Source organism: Ptychodera flava, chromosome 16 (assembly GCF_041260155.1).
Source record: "Ptychodera flava strain L36383 chromosome 16, AS_Pfla_20210202, whole genome shotgun sequence".
In the NCBI taxonomy this organism is placed as follows: domain Eukaryota; kingdom Metazoa; phylum Hemichordata; class Enteropneusta; family Ptychoderidae; genus Ptychodera; species Ptychodera flava.
The window spans coordinates 6187490-6206989 of NC_091943.1; the positions used below are offsets into that span (position 1 = coordinate 6187490).

Consider the following 19500-nt stretch of genomic DNA (forward strand, 5'->3'; position numbering starts at 1 on the left):
AATGCCTCATACGATAGTAATAACCTATCGTTTCTCCTTGTATATTGTGACAAAGAGGATGGTCCACCAGTGCGTCTTCTACATTTTTAATACTCATATTTTCTGTCAGGATGCATTTCGACTTGACATGTTTATGGTTTGGTATCAGCTTTTGATGTCGAAATTACGATCAGGTTTTGACAAATAAAATTATTTTATTCAGACCACCTTATATATACAAACTTGCTATCCGTATTGTATTTTAATTATGGGATAGATATTTAAGACGACGCTTAACCTCCTACCAAAGATTACGTGTCACTAAAATCTGTTCACTTTTCCTAGATTTTTGAAGTTTATCAGTCATGTTAAATGTTCCATTTTTGTATACAGAAGCTATTAGACGTCAATGTAAATAACACAAGGATGGTAAAAGACACTATGAACCAAGTGTAAGAATATTGAGTAGCTTACAGTCACATGTCATAAGAGTTTATCTCGTGAGAGCAAAACTGCACATTAAGGGTTGTCGTATATTTTCAACCACATTTACCCCATACCCCATTAGTTTGATTTTCCAAGCCCGCAAGATAAAGATGTTTTATGTATCATGGCATGTCAAGCATTAACTGGCGACTCATAACCTCGGGCGATAGCATGACCTGCTTGTAAATTTATCAAATTTGAAGCGACCTACATAAAAGTAACGTTGGGAATACATGTAGGAATATAATGTCGCATAATTCTTGAGATTTCATCAAGATGACAAGCATAAATCGTGTAATTAGCTGTAAAATGTGACCAATTAGGCACATTTTACAGGCTTATTGATTTTATGGTGCAACGAACGCTGATTGGTTTGATTAACTTCCATATAAAATATGTTGGCTTGGAAACAAGATTGTAGTAGCTACGCTCAAATGGCTCTCAAATAAAATATACAGCGCAAAAACGGATTTATGATGTTTCACGACTAACAGGGTACACGTATTGGACGATTTGATCACGTGAATAAAGTATGAACAGCATAATTAAAAATATTTATGCTAATCGTTGTCTTTGCGAAAACAGTGAGTGTAAATGTTCCAAGCAAATCCGATAAAATATCAGCATCTGGAACAGGTTTATTTCTCGTTGCAAAAACACCTTGTCCAGGCACCTTGTCCCTTTTACGGGAAAATATGTGAAAGAGTCGATATTGCGATTATTTTCCCTCGCTTTTCACATATGTTTCATGCCATTGAATGTTTTTAGGAAAAGTGGAAAATAAGCCACTGTTTGCTTGCATTAGTGATCTCCTAGAATTACAATTACAAAGTCAATAGTTGATAACACATATGTGATATAGTCGAAAGAATATAGTAATTTAAAGCAATTGACCTTACGTCTTTGACATGCAACAGAAATTTTCAGTAGATCCGTTTTTACCATCGATATGTTTTGGTACAAGCACCTATTGTAAAATGATTATCACAATGCATTAATGTAAACGACGTACTGAGATTTTGTTCAGGAGTAAGGCAACGTTTGAGGCGTATCAGAGCGTAGAGCACAATGCTGATATTATGTGCTAGCACCCAGCTTGTACAAGGCTATGCCAGGAAGTTGAAATAAGCAGAAGAATCATTAAAGTAATTAAATGAGGCACCTCGTATTCAAAGAAATGACAAGGGTCACAGGGCTATAGAACAAGGTCTAATGAATTGCAGATTGTCTTTAGATGTAAGAATACCACAGAGGGAATTTAAAGTTTTTGTTCATTGTATTTGCCATATTTGTATCACTGCAGAGGTCTAATACATTGACTGATATCTTATCAGAAAGAGAAAGACTGATGAGATGATGGCATCACTACTGAACTAGAAACCTTGGCTTAGAGTACAGGGAGATTGATTGTGCTTGCCAATTATTATTACAGCCTGACATTCAAGATTGTGATTGACTTAAAAAATTCTTTCCCGTTTATCCTTGACATACGAATGATATCATTAAACAGCGACGTTTTCCGGCTAAGAAATAAAGCTCTATATCGATAATTGTCAAAATGTATCAAAGGTAAACAAAACTAAGGAAAAAAAACGTAACTTGATTGTTCGGGGCTAAGATGCCACATTGGTTACATAATACCAGAATTTTATTTTTGATTTTGCATATTTCATTTTACAGAGTGTGCACCTGTCTAATCTGCTTTAAAACATCTCTTTCTAGTTTTTCGTATTTCATTTTACAGAGGGCTTTTCAGTGAAAAGAACTTTGTTCCCAACAGGTCCTGGACATCAGTTACAATGTGAAAATTGAGTGTCTGGAGATATGATCTCAGGTCAATGCAAGTACACTGAAAGGTCCATACTCGCATGCGCGCGCACGCATTAACATACATGCATCCATAGTACGTGCATGCGTGCATGCATGCATACATACATATCAACAATTATTTATTCAGGATTCATGATAAACATTATACAAATCACAATGTTTATCCCTGAAAACTTAACGGGACAGAAAGGTTGCAAATCCATGTCCTTACATCTTCTTTGCCTGAAAGTGCCTATCGTAGCATTAACACTCAAATAACATGCCAACCATTTTTTAGGTTTGATGAGGGATGCCAATCAATTTAAATCTAGGTACTACACGACTGTGAAATGATCCTAAACTGCCAATGACTATGACAACGATTCTACAAAAACCCAAGGTTATTAATTTCAAGACAGAGTGGCATATACTTATTAAATTTCGCTGCATAACACTTGTCAATGATACCATCAAATGGAACTGAGACCTCAACTAGGAAAACTTCATGACTAGTTGTATCAACAATGGTTATGTCTGGTCGTATTGCTGTAGTTGTGAAAGATTCTAAATTTGCTTCAATCATGTCGGGAGTTAAAATGGTGTCTTCTATGACAATGCGATAGCTGTCATTCTCAGAAATTTGCTAGACTATCAAATTAACAATTCTATTGTGTCGATCTTGATACATTCTTGGGTAATTTGTACATACATTCAATACGTGTGAAACTGTGTCAGTTTGGTAATTACACAACTTGACAAGTACGCCGTTTATTATATTGTGTAGGGTAGTATAGTTAGATGAGACTGTTACATCCTAACAGTTATAATCTGCATACATACATAGATACACATACATACATACATACATACATACATACATACATACATACATACATACATACATACATACATACATACATACATACATACATACATACATACATACATACATACATACATACATACATACATACATACATACATACATACATACAGACAGACAGACAGACAGACAGACAGACATATACATACAGAAAGACAGGCAGGCAGGCAGACGTTCGTGCGTGCTTGCGTGCGTACGTTCGTCCGTCAGCCCATCCATCCATCAATCCATCAATCATCCATCCATCCATCCACACACATATAAATACACATATGCTATTATTGGGCATTTGTAAAGCAACTATCCAGCGAGGTTTATCGAGCTCTTTATAGACATTGATGGTATGACAAGCATATATAATTGTGTTGATAGTCCATTGTAAATATCATTCAAAGAGAACTAGTCGGTATTACCTCCATATGTTACACAAAACTGCTAATACGGAAATGTTGACAGTATCCGTTCACTTCAAACATACACTGCACTCTCACACTCAAATCATATTGTTTTTGTCAACGAAAGGCTATTTGATTCTATTTTTTACATATTACATTCCACAATTTAATATGTATTCAATATTGTTTTCAATAACCCAATCTCCATACTGCAGGGGTAGCTTGATTGACTACAAGTCTGTTTGATATTTTAAGCAAATTTACTATCTCGTTTTTGCGCAATACATCTAAAGGAACAAGGTACTTACATCTTTCTAAAAGCTTGTTGATGGGGAGTCATATTGGACGGATTAGGCTAATCATTGCCATTTGGTTGAAACATTATACGCTTGGACGAAAGAGAACCTTTTTCCGTTGTCATCCAAGTTTCATGTTATTACAATGATTGAACATGGTGCCCGAACACGCTGTTACGACTGTCGCGCTTAATGACTGCGGGGTTTCACTCACTTTCTGTTTTGCAGTCAAATATATTGAACTGTACATCAAAGGTGATAACCCTAATAGATCCGTATATTTCACACCTTCCTATCTGCTGACATATTAACCATACTGTCTATAATGAACAGGTCAAAATGATTTTCAAAGAAATATCTTCACAGCAGAAAAGACATTGAAATAATTTAATGTGAATCAAATACACAGCTGCGAGATAAACATTATGAAATCTAATGTTGATATGGTCACAGTCCCTCCACCAAATATGGTCCATGACTAGTAGCACATCTGCTATGTTTTGAAGAGTCATCCAAGGAGGTTATCCAGTCGTTCTAATGAAATCTATAATTCTCTTTTTTTTTCAAATCCTTGGATTTGTAGCGTTCTTTCCAGGGAATTCTATTTTGTAATGGACATACGTGACAGGCAGTTACATCGGTCTAACGAAGTCGAAAGGATCCTGAGGGATGTAAAATTGTGTTCAGAAGCATATTCAATATCGAACAGTGCGCCAATGAGGACATCGAATACAATTATGTGACGTCGGTGACAGATATACACTGCCTTCTTCAGTGGGATTTTTAACGTTTCATTACGTTTATTAATACCATCAAAATCCAATATTATGGAGGGTCTACAGATATGCTATAGCAATTTCATTCTGAATCACTGGATACACGCCTAGATGAGGCTGACGACTCAGGACAGGGTGAACCTTGAATTATCCGTTAATTTTAGTGACAACCCCCGGACCGTGGATGATTCCGTTCCTGATCATTAACTCTCGAAAACAACATAACAGCTTGGAAAATATTCAAGCTTTTGCCGTTGTCTCATGTCTACAGGTGTTGCAATTTCATCTTTTACACGAAAATTGCACGACGCAATTTAATGGTTCATCAAAATAATTGATTTTTTAGAATTTTTGAAATCATAACATTACCCCTCCCCCTTTTATGTCGTAAAAAACTATAATTTTGACGATGTACGTCACTCAAGTATTATTTACTTTGAATTGTACCGACGAGAAGAGCTAACACTGAATTCTAACTGTGATATTTGTGGTATTCCATGTTTAATTCGAATTCAACAGGATAAAAGTAATCGAGTATTTCTATCTTCCTACGTCATACCTGGACGTGTGAATTGTTTACTTCGAATTGAGCGAAAACAGTGGTGCATTCAAAAACTACCTGAACACCTCAAAAGCAAGAATACTTGAAATCGAACGAATGAGTAGATACATTGATATACTCGTATCAGATGAATTAGATAAATTTAGGACCAAATTGTCAGTCGTGGTGTCGAATTCGTACTGGTCCACGCATTGTTACTGTGAGCAAATGAACATGTAGAAAGTAGACTGGTCTATCATATCATGAAGAACGAGACAGGTACAAAAGAGAAACATTACTGCGATAAAATGATCACCTTCATTACGGACAACTTCTTCACGATTGCTCACAATTAGTTTAAATGAAGGTAGTTTTCCAGTGGAAAGCGAACATATGGAAATTTAACACACTCGACACTTTACTCACAGTCTAGCTGAAACGTCTGCCGTTTTCGTGTGTGTGTTAGTATCCGTGTAGTCACAGTAATATATCTGTGAAATGTATAATGTTTTCCTCGCAACTAAGGCAGTACAGTATTTAAATGATATCAGCGTAATTAAATAGTATATCTGACCTTACCTTAAAGAACTAGCAGCAAATACGACAGAGAGGTATTATCATCATACAATTCAAAAGTCTTATATGTATGTTCACCGGGAAATTAAAACAGAAATGAGACAAGCGTCCCGTAAAGTCTTCGAGCTGCTTTGATACTGCGTGTCAGTGACGTTATGTGAAAACCGTGAGTTAAGGGACGCAATAAAATTTGCATGCCGGGAGGCGTCGGCTGGGTTTTGAGTATCACAATACGTATTCCCTTTATCTGAAGGAGAGTTTATCTTTAATTTTGTGAAATATCGGAAGGGTAGATGGATTTTCATTGAAATGCGATGCGCAATATTTGTTGAGGGGTAAACAGGTTGAGATAAATGAGTTCAGGATAAGCATAAACGGTGTCTCAAAAATATAAATATCTGATTCTCAGATGCAGACACCAATGCGGGTATCCCTCCTTGAAATTATGTTAAATGTCAATGTTTGAAATTCGCCATCTATTGAATTTATGTATCCCTACTTGAGGCTCTTTGTATGTAATCTAATGTCAGGACGCGTAAATTTACTTCGCGTAGCTGTACCGCCATAGACGACATAGATCTCGTCAATATTGATCAAAATAGTGTGAACTTTTTTAATAGACTCTATTCATCAGATTTCAAAAATGCTTTCTTCCTGCTTCGACAGATGGTTGTTCACATTTCATCTCTGACGAGAGTTGTTTTGTTGATCTACTGTTTTCATCTATATGAACATTTAAAGCGTCGTAATTTTTTTTCAAAATGTATTAGAAAACTGTTAAAATGGGAATCACATTGCATAAAAAACACTATCATTATTTTTATCATAATCATCTTCATCGCTACCATAAGTGACGTCATCGGCAAAATCATTATCACAATCATTATCATTTTAATTATCATCATTTAAATTACCATGATTGAAAATGTGACTATAAATGGTGGTGGTGATGATGATTAAGACGATGATTAAAATCAACATACATGCATGTACACCCATGCTTGTTGTATTTACATGATTATGTGCATACTCGACCCGTCTCATTGCACTTTGCGCGTGTAAAGACGAACTAATTAGTGTACATTCGGCAGCTCATGTAATGTGATAAAAGTGATGATCTTATCTGTGGGGAAATTAAAACAACCTAACTAGTGTCATCACCACGAACTTATCCCAGTGAATAAAATGTCAGACAAACTCTTTCAATTGGCATTCACGAAGTTCTCTGTGACTCCAGAGCAATCTATCATCTATTTCCTTTACAGCCGCCATATTCAATATGGAAAATAGACAGTGGTTAACCGATAACCATTTGGTTTTGAATGTACCAAATTGTTCCAAGTCAATCATCGTTCAAAGTTTGTATGGAATAAATATTTTTACCCCATCTTTCATTTTACAAAAACGGCTGACGATCTATTATAATCTGCACAGGATATTTATACTTGTATCTTATGCATGTTTGCCCCCCTAAATTTACGAGTTGTCCCTTAATGAGAGTGAACTGTGCATTTTCTCCCATGACGATCCTCAGCTATAGCCTATTTTCATCACAAGACTACTTGGTTCATTGAGGTCTCTGCTCGTCCAAGGATATTCCTCTCAAATCAGTTTAACTGTTGGAATTCTGTAAACACACGGTACTTGGGACCGTCAATCAACCTGTCTCGGCATGGAGCATCAGCACCATTATGATACGTATTTTGTGACATTCATGTGCCAATGTGAAATATCTCGTACCAAGTAATGTTTAAAAGCGACCGGATGGCACAGTCATTATTATTCAGATATGGTTCCTAAAGCATTCTTTAATAAACAGGAAATATGGTCAGTTTAAGAAAGTTAATTCAAAACCAATCAAAAAGACTGGAATCGAGTCCTATAAATTATGTCAGGTAAGTATGACTAGGGTAAAATAATGGACAGCAATATCTAGGATTGTGATTAATTGCAATTTAACGGTTCGTCGGCTCCCTATGGAGCCCTGCGTACCACGGCTTGGCCTTCAAAAATTCTAATGGTGATGTATTTCCATATGTCATTTGTAGCAGTTCGGATTCATTAAACGGAGGTTGAACAATCTATAAATACTGCAGCTGTCGCTTTAGACAGGCAAGTTTTTATAAGCTTCATCTCTGAGCAAATTTACTAAATGTGCACAACTTTCAAAGAGAACAAGTGTGAAGACCTCAAAGTGGTCCCCGACTTCAAAGTGGTCCCCATCCTAAATGTCCGGTAAGATAGGGGGTCAAACTCAAGTCTGACGACACCTACCGCATAATGGACGCATTTGTTGTCACATGGACGTTTCTGATGAAATATCAGCTGCTATTTTAGTATTTAATACCTAAAGTTGGGAAAAAATAAACAAAATAAGGGCGGAGCATAGAATTAACAATAGGGAGGGCTAGTGTCTATATCAATCATGACTTATCTATAAATTGACTCATTTGAAGTCATATCGACATTTGGAAGTCATTCTAATCGCTGCTCTTAAATACATAAACGGGTATGAAATACAATTTGCAGCAGTGCTGTGGCGTATCAATCGCACTTGCGGGTCAAAAATTCATCGCCACAAGCCAGCCCATAGACATTTTTGGTAGTTTACTTCGACCGGTACTATAACACTGGTCGGTTCATGACCCATTGTCTACTTCTGCTAGCTACCTCGATAATATAAACATGTATTTTCAACCATTTTCCCATGAGCCAACATCCACGAACTCTACAACGTTTACCCTCTCGAGTAAAAGGTATTGAATTCTTTTGATCTGTCAAAAGTTCAGAACCGAGCAGAAACAGTCGACGGCTCTTAAAAACGGCTGAAATTAGATGTTGCCACATTCGACATAATGAACGGAAGTAGGAGATGAGTCATAGGTAGTCAGAGATAAAGTAGGTACATGTTCATTTATTCAAAGACTAAGCTGTTTCATTATTTTGCTAAGTAAATTAAAAACTGACTGGTGTCGTAGTAAACTAAGTAAAAGGTCCATGGACAGATTAACAGCGGTTCTGAAGCGATATCCTTGACACGAATGCGATCTATACACCTCAGCATTGTGCTACGAATGCACAGATATGAAATACATATAAATAGGACTCGGGGCAATTTGTTTTAAGAGTGGGTATTTTTCTTTATATTTTTCTTTAAAATATCCATTATGTACCATAGAAAGTCACGCGATTGAAGTAGTACATTACCTAAAAAGTTGAATACAGCAGACGGAGCGTAAAATTATCCAAATTTTCAAGGAGATACCTTTGAAGTCAAGAGGACAATTTTGAAGTCATACTGATTGTCTTTATTCAATACTAAAGTTGGACAAAAAAAGGAAGTGTACTCTTGTCTTATTAATACCTGATACTTCACAGGTCGCATGTTACATTTTCAAGTCATCACATTCTTTCAATAACATATACGATGATGAATACAGTAGAGAAAGTGTAAAATCATCCCAAGTATTCGGGACCACTTTGAAGTCAAAAGGACACTTTTGGAGTCAAAGTCTTTGTGAAGATCAAATACTAAAGTTGACAAAAATCGAAGGAAGTGTACTAAAGTCCTATTAATACCTGATACTTCACAGGTCGCATGTTACATTTTTCAAGTCAACACATTCTTTCAATAACATAAACGATGATTAATACAGCAGAGAGAGCGTAAAATTATCCCGAGATTTTGGGGACCACTTTGAAGTCAAAAGGACACTTTTGGAGTCAAACTGATTTTCTTTATTCAATACTAAAAGTAGACGAAAATCAAAAGAGGTGTACTATAGTCCTATTAATACCTGATACTTCACAGGTCGCATGTTACATTTTTCAAGTCAACACATTCTTTGGATAACATAAACGATGATGAATACAGCAGAGAGAGCGTAAAATTATCCCGAGACTTTGGAGACCACTTTGAAGTCAAAAGGACACTTTTGGAGTCAAAGTCATTGTGAAGATCAAATACTAAAAGTTGACAAAATTCAAAGGAAGTGTACTATAGTCCTACTAGTCCTGTTTCAAAATGACCTACATTACACGTCCTACACACATGTACTGCATGCTCTGATTGGTTAATCCGCTCCTCTAAGGTCCACTTTCGGAGCAGTCATTGGAGGGACCTCATGTGTTATTTATTATGTATTATTCAATTTACAGCTTCCTGATTGGTTAATGTGTAGGTCCGGTCCTCCAGTGTTCACTGCCTCATTATGCAATGTCCCATGTACATGATCCCTGCATGTGGTCGCAGCTCGATCCCAGTATATGAAGAAATGTACTCATGCCGAGTATTTGTCAAAATATCTAGTTAGATTTGACCTTGTTCGAGAATTCCTTCACTATTCATGGCATTTTATGTGATACTGTGAATTATACATGAATTAAATATTGCCAGGAGAAATTTTGTCCTTTTCCCTGCGGTAGTTGGTTGAAATGATCTACTGACGCCTGAAACCGTTACATAATGGATCAAATACCCTCTGCAGCTTTGTGTTTTCTTCAATTGCACATGTCAGAGTTTTATTTCAATAGTCAATAATTTTTCAGTATAGTACATTTCCACGTTTAATCCTTATTTCTGTGTAACTTTACATACTAAAATCATTCTGTAATGTAAATTGTTTCCAACCACGAAATTTGATGTATAGTACTATACGAGGTAGAAATTTAAAATATATATAATATATATATATATATATATATATATATATATATATATATATATATATATATATATATATATATATATATATATATAAATTTGAACGAAATTGGCATCGGCACTCAGGTCTTGAAAATTAGTAATTTTAGGACCATGCAAATCAGTGAATACACTACAGTATAAACGGACATAATCTTATACCAGGTTGAATAATCTGTAGAGAGTGTTTGTGGATTCTTGCAGGTTAGCTAAATGGCTCTGATAAATTTCTTGATCAAGTCAATTTTGCATTTCTCCAAGAGTTTGCGAGAAAGATATTCATACATGTCTGTCCAAAGATCGGTATATGTAGGTTACGACCGGTACGACTGACCCACAAGAATCTATGACGGCTGGCACCAGCTGCAGTCAGTTGACTGCGAACAACTGTTCTCACACGGTCACAACCTTCAATCTTTGGAACATGGTAAACGGCTTACTGAATTATATAATGAAGCTCATGTGTTTCCTTTGAAGCTCTATTGTTTCGTCTTGTCATTCACAGGCCTCACTGTTGTCGATGCAGCCAATCCCCCCATCAAATCAAAATGAAAATGAAAAGCGTGAACTTTGTACGTAACCAACAATTGGAAACCAACGAGCCAAAATGCCTGTAATGCATAAAGGGACAGGGATAAGTGAAAACATGGAAATTTAACATATGAAGGTTTATCCTGCATTTTTCGTTGTAACTTTCGGCCGATCCGTGAACATCACGAATAACGTATAACTTCAGCAGTAGCCAGGAGCACGTTGGACATTGCATAATGAGGCAGTAAACACTGGAGGACAGGACCTACACATTAACCAATCAGGGAGCTGTAAAGTGAACAATACATAGCAATGAGACCTAACGCATGAGGTCCCACCAATCAGCGTAACGCAAATAGACCTTAAATTACCAGATGAACCAATCATTGATGTTGTACATATGTCATGGACCTGACTTATGAAACAGGACTATTAATACCTGATACTTCACAGGTCGCATGTTACATTTTTCAAGTCATCACATTCTTTCAATAACATAAACGATGATGAATACAGCAGAGGAAGCGTAAATTATCCCGAGATTTTGGGGACCACTTTGAAGTCAAAAGGACACTTTTGGAGTCAAACTGATTTTCTTTATTCAATACTAAAAGTTGGACAAAAAAGGAAGTGCACTCTAGTCCTATTAATACCTGATACTTCACAGGTCGCATGTTACATTTTCAAGTCAACACATTCTTTCAATAACATAAACGATGATGAATACAGCAGAGAAAGCGTAAAATCATCCCAAGTCTTCGGGGACCACTTTGAAGTCAAAAGGACACTTTTGGAGTCAAACTGATTTTCTTTATTCAATACTAAAAGTAGACAAAAATCGAAGGAAGTGTACTATAGTCCTATTAATACCCGATAGTTCACAGGTCTTTGGTTACATTTTCAAGTCAACACATTCTTTTAATAACATAAACGATGTTGAATACAGGAAGAGAAGGCGTAAAATCGTCCCAAGTCTTCGGGGACCACTTTGAAGTCAAAAGGACACTTTTGGAGTCAAACTGATTTTCTTTATTCAATACTAAAAGTAGACAAAAATCGAAGGAAGTGTACTATAGTCCTCTTAATACCTGATACTTCACAGGTCGCATGTTACATTTTTCAAGTCAACACATTCTTAGGGTGTAGCCCTGCGTACAGGTCTGTGTTAATTCAGCGTTATACGGCCTCGTGGAGCCCGTATATAACGCCGGGAACACACAGACCTGTACGCAGGGCTAGGGTCGGGTGTTGGAGTATATTTCTATTCTTTCAACTATCACCCTAAATTCATGACAAACTGTGTTGAAACCCTTTCCCAAAATACGACTGACAGGTAAAGCAAATCCAAGTTGGCAAATAGAGAGGTACAGCTTGTATCGCCAGTAACACACAACGCAGCATCGTACGCAACTGGGCGTACGCAGGGCCATCGTTCCAACATGGCTGAATGGCGATGTTTCTGTGTAAGTTCAAATGAAGACAATCAGTAATCGCGTGAAATATAACGTCGAGCAACAAGGTTGGAACTAATGACTGTTTGAGCTGTTACTCACTCAGATATTGGTTAAGGTTGATGGAGTACTGGTAAACAATGGAGATTGCAGTGATCGGTTGGTCGCCGGGTTTGACCGTGTGCCGCGTGACCGTGTGCAACGCAAACTCCCATGATGCCGATATGAGACACCCTAACCGGGTGAAATAATTTGACGTGCAGTTGGGCTGTTTTCGCATGGTAAAAGGCATTGGAATTTTGAAATGAAATAAAAGTGAGCCCATTTATCAAAAAGGACCAAAATAACAGATTAGTATTGGCAATGTTACAAAGTTCAACAACTTTATGCAAATATATGAATGAAAAAAACCCTGGACTGCGTAAAAATTTAGTTCAATTACAACTACGGGGACCACTTTGAAGTCGGGGACCACTTTGAGGTCTTCACAAACGAGGGATATAAACAGTCAACAAGCGCTAATTTTAGAATCAGGAATGGAGGCTAGTCGCTTTATTGATTAACCTACACTGAACATATTGCAAGATAATATGTACAAGTCAGAAAGTCGAATTTTGACCAGACCTTCTTTTCAGTCTTTCATTTATTATTGAATATAAAATGGACGATTCTTGGAATTTCAAGCGTGCCTGAACAAATATTTACCTAGTTCGAGTGCATCAGATTACAAGCAAACGCAATTATGACGCATGTTAAATATTATTTTGTGAATCAATTTTGCTGTAAACTAATGTCTGGCCAAATTAAGATTTTTCAATTTTGCTTGTGAGGGAAAATACATTTTGCGGTATATAGGGTTGTTAGATTATGATGCGACATAACGTGCTTTGCAAGTGTCGCAAATAAAATAATTAAACGCTGAGAAATATTAAGACCAATTCGAAAATGAAAGACATAGACATTAGTTTAAAATTAAGACAATAAAAGAAAAGGCTGAAAGAAAGTAAAAATAGAACACCATTCATCATGATACAGGATTCAAGCACTTATATAAGTTATTTTCATATGATGGATCGAGAGAGGCCCATTGTAGACAAAAAATGGACGATCTAAAACTTGTCTCTTTGTCTGTCAAACATTGCCCTCATCTTCGTTTTTTGTGAATGAATAGAACACTTCATGACAAGTTACATTGAAAACTACGGGTGGTCTGTTCTAGGACAGTCTCATTAAGTCTTATTGGATGTCAAGGACATAGGCTCGTTGCAGATTGTGATTTTGGTTCACTATAAATGAATATTTCCTGATTGTTATGAAGCATTGTGGCTCTCTTCAAACCTTAATTTTGACATAGTCAATCTCATGAAATGGAGTAAGCCGCAAGCTGGCAAGGCCACCAAACGTACTTGTCTTAATATAGTATTCTCACCTTTGTCGATCCTGCATACCAAAAATGGAGCTGTCAAACGGACTTGTGTTTCCGAGGGATTCCATTCTCTGTTATCGGCACACCATTGTTATGTTGAACATCGCCGAACTTCAGTTCATTTACCTTGGAAAGAGCTCTGCATGTGAATGTGTAAATGCCAGACGGAGTGCTGTGCCTGATTTAATGTAAAGCACATATGTTACACGTTGTTGGGCAACTCTTTAAATATGCTTAAATCATTCAAATACACGGCGATGCCAGCTTGAAGTCATTATTTACATAACAACCCCTTACTGGTCGCGCACATCAAATTGAGTAATCAAGCCAATTCATAAATCAACCAACACAATATCAGCAAGATATGGGCGTGTAATTAGTTGATTAAGAATCATCGCTAATAAACCGCTAATAATAGAGTAGAACCTTTACGCGTACTAATTTAACTTTAAAATGTATAATTGAAATGGTGTAAATCAGATATGGATAATTGCTAAGTGAAATATCAAAATTCATTGCATCCATGGAAATTTAGCGTAATAATTAAGTTTCTGTGCAAGAAGGAATCTTTCCATCTGTGTCGTCTGTATATTAATTTAAATTTTAGCTCCTTTGTTCGCTCTCGGAAACTGATGCCGTACCAATGTCTGTGTGTATCTATCTGCTGGTTACTTGTCTCAAGACTGAGTTGATTGAAAGGAAATGCGAAACAAGTTGATTTTGTTTGTATGATGTGCAAAAACAAATGAAGTTATTAAGCCCATTTATCTGTGATGTCTCTGCCGATGGGAGATTGCAGCGAGTCTTATACATATCCACATTTGTGTCGTTTTCTAGTTTCTCATGTTTTCTTTGTGATGCGATCCAATGAACATGGACACCGGCAGACATTTTATATACACCATTTTTGTCCAAAAGAATCACTCACGCTTGCCCAAAACTTTCACAGTTAACAAAAGGGCCGTGCATAACATGCATATTCACTTGTGTTTGTTTGTGATACGATGCCAAAAGGTTGCCAAATGGCCATTTTATTACACTTTTATCATACCTAGACTTTTTCAGACATCTTATAGCCTCTTTGTTTCAAATTTGGTACAAGGACAATCAACTGTCATGTCCATCATATTTTATGTTCGATATGCAGGGTTCTCCCCACGCTGGTCGGCACCGGTCGGGCTCGTCCGGCACTCAGAATTTCCGACCAGCATTGACAAGTGACTGCCTGGTTGCCATGTTTAATCATATCATATGATTAAACATGGCAACCAGGCGGCTATTTTCTAACGAGTTTCTTCACATCTGAATTCATTTCTAAAGCAAGCATTAATTGATTTAAAATTTCAAACGAAAAAAAAATTTCACTTCACACACGCATATTCACCTCTTGATCTCGTCAATTTAGGTCATTCGACTTATTTCGACGTCCAGACCTGATATAAACTGTCAATAAGCGTTCGTAAATCGGCCCCTACGCAATTCTTCATTTTAACCCAGCTCTCTTTCTTTTGCTCAAGGGAGTAAGTTACTATGAATGAATAAATCGATACATGCTTCGTGTCCTTTACAACAGGAAACAGCAAAGAATTCTTGGAATAATATAATTGAAATGCTGTCACAAATGGTGGGTTCGCACTTTAACAAGCCAATTTCCATCCAATAAATGCATATAGTTGTCGTTAGACAAAAAGTAACAAAGAATATGAAATTAGTTTGAGAGAATCGTTATGGCAGTCAATTTGTCTTGTGACCAGATCTAATGAATTTCCAATAATTTATACGAAGCACAATAAGAATGCTGAATAGCTGACAGATGCAATCAATAATTTGTGTGACGCAAATTACTTTTAATTTGTACAAAGCAGGAAATTGATAAGTAGATTTTAAAGTTCACTGACCTGCATTCTTATTAATTATATTAATGTTTCTTAATTACCTTTCTGCAACAGGAGGAACGTACCAATAAACGTATACAGGTCAAAAAAAAAATCTCAGGTCTCATTATAAAAACAATTCTTTGAAGTCTTAAGAGGGCGTACTGTTCTTCTCAATTTGTAAGCGTTATGGCCTTACAAACGATGGAAACACAGACGGTCAGCAAAATTGGCAGAACGAGACGAATTGAAATACGTTGTGTATGTATGCAGAATACCGTTACATTCAATGCATTTGAAAAGATACTGTCACAGGGAATCAAGGACGTACACCACTCATTATTATCGTGTTTTTGAGTTCTGCCAATGTCAAGTTGAAAATTGAGCAGTAAATAAAAATCTAGCATCTGTAATTATGCAATTTAGTTTTTCTTCAAGACAATGAACGGTGGAAGGTATCATGAAGAAGTCAACTTTGAATGATTCTGGATTCTCATTAGAAACGGTGTCAAGGTCGAAGCGATGACATGCCATTGTCGTATGAGATCATTCCCTAGATAATGCACGACTCTCTATGGAATGTTTTTGCCGAGCAATGCATACTGATATAAAAATCAGTACATACACTTTAGGTCACTGGAAAGTAATGAAATAAGCCATTTTGCATTGACTTCAAGCTGTGCTTTGAGCCACATCATACACATTACTAGGATATTTTGGTCCAGATGAAACACGCAATCTTGATTATGATTAGCAAAGTTCTAGCAGTCCAATGACCAGATATACCGAAACCCTTCCTGCTGCTGGGATTTTTTCAAATGAATATCTTCAACAAGCTCATTTATCCAGCCACTTGAAACAAGTTGTCTGCAATCACATCAATTCTGTGTGTGGCCATAGGGAAAATGTTGTTGTCGTGGCAACCATGATGTTATTGTAAGGATGCGTGTACTACTGACAGTGTATCTCGGGCTTAGGATATCAGTGCTACTGACAGTGTATCACGGGCTTAAAATATCAGTTCTATATATTGAATACAAGATGGATAAGGTCAGTCGTTAAGTTACCCGTAAATGTCGGTTGAATGTCAAAAGTTTACAATTATTTTACATAACGATCAAACGTTTGTGTTTATTCCAAAGTGATTTGCTTTTAAAATTGGTCGCTATAAAGCTGATTTTCTTTTTGGCATAGTTTTACATAAATACTTTATAACTGATTTCAAATTCTTCACAACCACCAATATGAAAACAATAATGCCTTAGTCCAAAATTAGGCTTTTGATATAATTTTAGTACCATTACATGTACGTATAGCCTCAGCGTAAGGCTAAAAATGATGACCTACTGTAAGGGTCAGAGGTCAAGGTCACTTGAAACCTTATGTGAAAGTGAGATGCTAACACCGTACAATTTATAGAACACGTCTGTAGTATTCTCTTTTTTCTGAAAATGTGTTTTGCAACAGATGAAGTAACTTGAATGTCGGATACTACCATATAGCACTTGATATTTGTGTACTTGATTTGATAGGCTTAATATCAAATTTAATACCAGAATTTCCCATAAGAATTATCTTCTTCAGAAAATAATGCGTCGAAATGAGGTCTCGTGATTCAACTATGTTAATATAGTCAAGGTCAAAGTTCAAAGTCACATTCAAAACTTGATAGCAAGCATAAAAAATCGCAATTTCATAATCGGATAATTGAGATAGGCACGATGCCTCAGTGCAGGATGCTAAGAGTTGATAATTACCCTTTCGGAAGCAATAAGTTTATCAGAATTATAAGGTCATAAATATCACACCGTAGCCCAGTTGTTTGCCAGAAAGTGATGTCAACGATCACATTTCGCTGATCTAGCTTAGTTTCTACAGAATTTCAAACTGATAATGATTTTGCAAGATCTTGATCAAAATCTACATAACAAATTCGAGGGCTAAATACTGGCATGATTTTAACAGAAAAAAAAAAACTAATAAAAATGTTTAGGAATATGGTCAAAGATACAATATTGCTTACTATAATGGTGAATTTTGCCAAATCAAAACAAACATCTCTGATAGTAAAATGAAATGGCAGTGTTCCCGCTTTCTTCCAATGCCTTTTGATCTAGTTATTGTCTTTCTATGTACTTCATCACATCGCCTACAAAAGTGTTAAACGAGTTTATCATTGTACTTCTGTGAACGAATGAATAGAATAAGTTATTGTGGGTCGATATTCTCCATCGTCATAATTTTTCAATGACTCTGCGAAAGATTTGATTGGCTACTTTACCATCAAACCAGAAATCTCTTTGATTTCTTGGAGGTTTGTAAGAGATAATATGCTTATTTTTCCCATTATTTTTAAGAAGGATGTGGTAATAATAGACGAGGTGCATGAAAAGTTGAATTGAAACATAAATAATCGATTTCTTAGGATTATATCCCCAATAGAGTACATAGCAACGTTTTTGACTAGATATCTTTCGTTTTCTTCAATAACATTAAAAAGCCTCTTCAATAATACCTAAAAAGGTCACATGAAGCCGTAAGCTACTTTACTTTTCGTTGCAGTACTAAAGGAAATTAATTTTATATGGATATGTCATGTCATGGTAACCATTTTAATAACTGTTAATAATGTTAAGGCCACCAGCAAAGCTGCCACTTGTTCAGATGCGGTTATCGTATCACATCAACGACATTGGAGACAAGATCGCAATCCCTTCCTCTTAAATTAATTAGTTTGTTTGCCAGATTTTATGTGAAAACATTTTCTAGGTGCTACCTCGACGATCTCGTAGGAGATATTCCGATACTATAAGTCATAGGAGCTAATATTCTTGATAATCTCCTAAGATAACATATCTATCATTACATCAAATAGTCGTAATTTCCTCAAGTAATGTATATTGATATTATCAATTTAAGTAGGGAAATATTTGCACTCCAGGTGTCCACATCGCCGATTGTTGACAAAAAAATTATTCGCCAAAAAATTATTCAGCACACCGTTGAACAAGTACAAGGGAAATGTCTTCATTTCCTTTGTTCAGACCTTGATTTGCAATACTGCGGCGTGGATAATTTGACGCGAGAAAGGTCAATGTCAGACGCATCCGAGGTCCTTGAATTGACACTATGACTAATTGTTAAGTGATACTTTATTACTCACTTGAATCTGGATATTAACTGACGCCATTGATAGGATTGGTGCCAGTGTGTACGTGAATGTTCTATCACCTAACAACCGCTAATGGAGGGTACGAGGTCACGTTTGCACCACTTCAAGTTCAACTTTAGCCGAATGGTATGTAGCTTCAATTTATCCATTTGACTGTTTCCTCTCAATTTGTTTGTTGGGGCGAACAAATTTATCATCAAATTGCAAACATCTTATTTGACATCCTTTGACAAACATTATGTTAAGGAGGTCGATTAACTTTCACAATCTGTCCTTGATCAAAGTGCGCGATGAACTTGGAATTGATGTGTGCGCCTACAGAAGAAAACTATTGTTAGGGCTTGTTGCATCGATAAAACATTAAAATTTCTGGAGGGGAGAGCTTGCCAATTGAACAGATTTCTGTAATATATTAAGAATGCATGATTCCCTGTAATATATTAAGAATGCATGATTCCCTATTTGCTGTATGGTGGGATGATCTTGAGACAAACTGAGGTCATTTCAATGACTTTGGGGTCTTGTAATGAACTTTAAATCTGTCTATGCCCTCATTTGTGTCTCTAAACCCATTACAATTCATGTCATTTCTAGTAAATTGTA

At 36.4% G+C, this 19500-nt stretch overlaps 1 protein-coding gene across 2 annotated transcripts in view; it reads right to left on the reverse strand.

The window, feature by feature from the left end:
• Positions 1-14061, reverse strand: part of LOC139152641 (tachykinin-like peptides receptor 86C) — a 39593-nt gene extending 25532 nt beyond the window's left edge. Inside the window, exon 1 of one of the 2 annotated variants that reach the window (XM_070725892.1) lies at positions 13855-14061. The gene's annotated coding sequence lies outside the window, so the exon portion shown is untranslated. Of the gene's footprint in view, positions 1-5744; positions 5897-13854 lie in introns of those variants that run through there. The other variant, XM_070725893.1, reaches the window with a different exon arrangement.
• Positions 14062-19500: the final 5439 nt, after the last annotated feature.